The sequence below is a fragment of the Musa acuminata genome, unplaced genomic scaffold, assembly GCF_036884655.1.
Source record: "Musa acuminata AAA Group cultivar baxijiao unplaced genomic scaffold, Cavendish_Baxijiao_AAA HiC_scaffold_631, whole genome shotgun sequence".
Taxonomy (NCBI): domain Eukaryota; kingdom Viridiplantae; phylum Streptophyta; class Magnoliopsida; order Zingiberales; family Musaceae; genus Musa; species Musa acuminata.
The window spans coordinates 5,001-9,088 of NW_027020870.1; positions in this window are offsets into that span (position 1 = coordinate 5,001).

Genomic DNA, 4,088 nt, shown 5'->3' on the forward strand with positions numbered 1-4,088 from the left:
CTTCCATGTTTCAGCAGTAGCATATTGTTCCATGGAGCTAAGGTCCAAAATATGGAATAAAAAATGTTTCCACGACTCTACCACCCGGCCAATCCTGTTCCACTTAATCCCTTTTTCATGGCCACATATCTTTACGGCTAAGGAATGGGAAATCTTTCTCCTGTTACATGAATCAAATGTTTCATTTCATCCGGGAAAAGCCATCCCTTTCTCAACATTGTCTTTGTTATTTGATCCAATAGCGTTCCGTTAGATAGGAACAGATTTGATAAATACTGATAACTCTCGGATAGAGTATTAGAAAGGAAAGATCCATTAGATAATGGACTATTGCTTCTAAGCCATCTCTGGCGATGAATCAACAATTCGAAGTACCTTTCTTGCGTATTCTTGATGAACCAGCATTTATACATAGATGTAGAAGGTTTTGTTTGGGAAGTAATAAGCACCTTTGACATCTCTTCATCTGCAAAGAATTCTCGACGTGAAAACACAGAGACAAAGGGCTGATCTTTGAATAGGAAAAAGAATGGATCCGCAGGGTCCCAAATGAATTGGCTTACTCGAAAAAAGCCTTGTTCTTTGGAAGATCTATCTCGTGTCTGGTACTGCATGGTTTCACTCTGCAAGAACTCCGAATCATTCTCTTGAAGCTCATCCTCTTCATGATACTCATCCTCTTCATGATACTCATCCTCTTCATGATAAAAGGTCCGCTTGCCCCGAGCCCGATAGAGAAAAGTGGGCTTTTCAATACAATCACATAGTTTGCCACAAGGGCGCCATATTCTAGGAGCCCAAACTATGTGATTGAATAAATCCTCCTTTATCTGTTGCAGGTCGACGACCTCTTCCTCTTCTTCAAACTCCGATTCGTATTTTTCATATAGAAATCTCTGATCAACGATAGAACAAGATCTGTTTTGCATCATATCTAACTGTTCGGACCGAAGAAGTAATGTCACTCGATTATTATCAAACTGACTGCAATCTTTTTCTGTCCGTGAGGGTCCCACCAGAGCGCCTTCTACTTCTAATAGGCCATGAACTAGATCAGAATCATTCTCAACGAATCTATAAGAAGTGATCCAATTTTTTTCATCAGGTCCGGGTGAAGACCAAAGATCTTGAGCGACCGATCCGGCAGAACAACTCAAAAGATAAAGAAGTATCGTTAATTTCTTCATGCTCGTTCCAAGTTCGAAGTACCATTTGTACAAATAAGAATCCCCTTCTGATCTCTTCTTCATATAGATAGATATAGGATCTATGGGGCAATTACTTAGAAGTACATTTTGTGCAACAGCCCTTCCTATCTGATAGAAAAGGATCCCATGATCCTGAACCGATCTTACCTGGGATCGCAAATCCCAAGTTTGTCTATGAAGAGCTAATCTAATTGTATTAGTTTCTATAATTGATTTCTTCTGTGTAATACTAATTGATAGGGCCTCATTGATAAGTGCTACAAGATCTCGTACATTGGAACCCATGGTTATGGACCCCAATCCGTTAGTATGGAACATTTTCTTTTCCAAGTGAAATCCCCTAGTATATGAAAGAATGAAAAAGTGCTTTCGTTGTTGCGGAATAAGAAGCCTTCGTATCTTAATGCATGTATTTAATTTATTCGGAGCTATTAGAGCGGGATCCACTTTTTGGGGAATATGAGTCGAAGCAATAACAAGAATATTTCTAGTGGAACATCTTTCACAATCTCTGGAGAGATAGTTCTCTAATAGACCGAGGGATAAGTAATTCGACTCATTCATATACAGATCATGAATGTTTGGAATCCATATTATGCAAGGAGACATTGCTTTTGCTAATTCGAATTGAAAGGTGATATCAAATCGGTCTATTTTCGGCGTCATATACATAGTTAGCAGCTCCGTATCAAGGTCATCATCAATATCGTCACTATCATCAATATCGATATCGTCACTATCATCAATATCGATATCGTCACTATCACTATCATCAAAATCGATATCATCAATAAAATAATCTTTAGGCTTGTCATCCGGGAACTTGTTCGGAAATACCGTAATGAAAGGAACATAGGGGTTTGTCGCTAGGTATTTGACCAAATAGGATCGTCCAGTTCCTATAGAACCTATCACTAAAATACTCCTAGAAGGGGATAGGGCTAAGCGGAGCGAAAAGGGTTTTCCATGAGATGGGAAATGAAAACTATTAGCCCCACACGAGGTTTGTGAATAAGTAATTGTCTGATAATGAGCAAGGAATATCCGTCTTTCTGCTAAACAGGATCCATTGAACTCATAATTCATTATATACTTGTCAACTAAGTATCGTAAGTAAATTGATCCCGGTTGTTCAATCATTTGATAACCAGAGTCATTCTTTGATAAATGATCACTATGAGTCAGACTCAATAGAATTTGATCAATCCTTTTTTCTGTCGTTAAGGTGGAGAACTGAACCAAGAATTCTCTTTCTTCATCATCAATCGAATCACTGTTCGCGACCCAGGATTCTATTTTCTCATCAATCCAATCACCGTTCACCTTTTTTCTTTTTCTTATCAATGAATGGATCTCTTTACTTGTACGACTTAGATGTCTCGTATTTCTCGAAAAAGTGATTCGATTGATGGGATTTGGTATGATACTTATGAGATTGATGGGATTTGATATGATACTTATGAGATCGATGAGATTGATATTCAAATATTTCTTCCTAGAACGTATTGATTTGACCCCACAAGCGACCAATAGCATGTTGCCACCAAAAGCAAAACCCCGTATTTCTTCCAGAGAATCTCCTAATTGTTTCAGAACAACTAGAAAGAGATTCTTTAACCAGAAAGAATTCAGTTCAGATGTAGGATACCCATCCAAAAGTTTTCGCAACTCAATCATGTATGATGGAATCATCAAAGATTTGATCTTTTCTAACTCTGTCTGTAACTCACTAGAGGCTTGGGAAACAAAGAGAAGATGTATACGAACGAGATATCCAGCAACAAGAAGAAGGGAAAAGATTGAATAGAGGAACTCCAACTCCCGAGCATTTGTTGATCTCAGATGTGTCCATATCAATGGAACGGGTGACTCATTATTTCGATGAATCATTTCTTCGGACAGAAGAAGATTCTGTAAACACTCCCTCGAAATCTCACTTATCAGACTCAAAATCTCACTTATCAGAGTCCATTGTGGAAGAATCTTCTGAGGAATTGGCCATGATATATCTGATCCATGCATAATATCATGAAAAATGGATACAAATTTGTGACTGCTACTTAGTATCGACAATGGGTCTGAAAAAGTATCTAAAAGGGTGAAATTTAGATATTTGCACTCTGTCAAAGTAAGGAACCATGGCATATATGTTTGGAACGGATTCCATTTTGTTTGGAACAGATTCCATTTTGAGAGATTTGAAAAAGCACTATCTCGTTGAAAGGTTCTATACATCTGCCGTTTCTCAACGCATTTCTTTAGAGAAAGACTCCGTTTTTTTTTCCTCTTTCCGGATGGTAAATATTTCTCAGAACATGGAGTGTGAATCAAACCCATGTTTGAATTGAAACTGAGATACCGATGCAAGTTCTTCCCTTCTGAATCAGATAGATTCATATCTGAAAGAGGCTGACAATAAGTTCTTCCAAAATTGACTCTTTGTTTCTCTGTTAGAGGTGTTGCAGAAATGTCTGCGATCGAGTAAATAGCTCTACGAACGAATGGCTCGGATCGAATTGGAAAACGGAAAGATTTGTACAAGTTATACGTTTTGTCACCACTTTGTGGAAAATCTTTAGGTATGAATATGTTAGATACCTGTGACTCGATTGGTGAAATAGTCTCTCTCTCCAAAAAAAATATGTTTTTTTTTACCGACGCACGAAGAAAATATTTTGTTGCGAATGAACAAGGTAGTGAGGAATTGTCCATATGTAAGATCATAATTATTGATACGGGTCTTTTCCACATAAAAAGGGAATCTTTTGTTACAATAGAACCAGAAGTGATTTGGATCATTCAAGAATCGAAGTCGATTTGCTTTATAAAAAGAAGATATCAATGAACTTCTATGAAATGGTTTCACGGGATTCAGCCAAT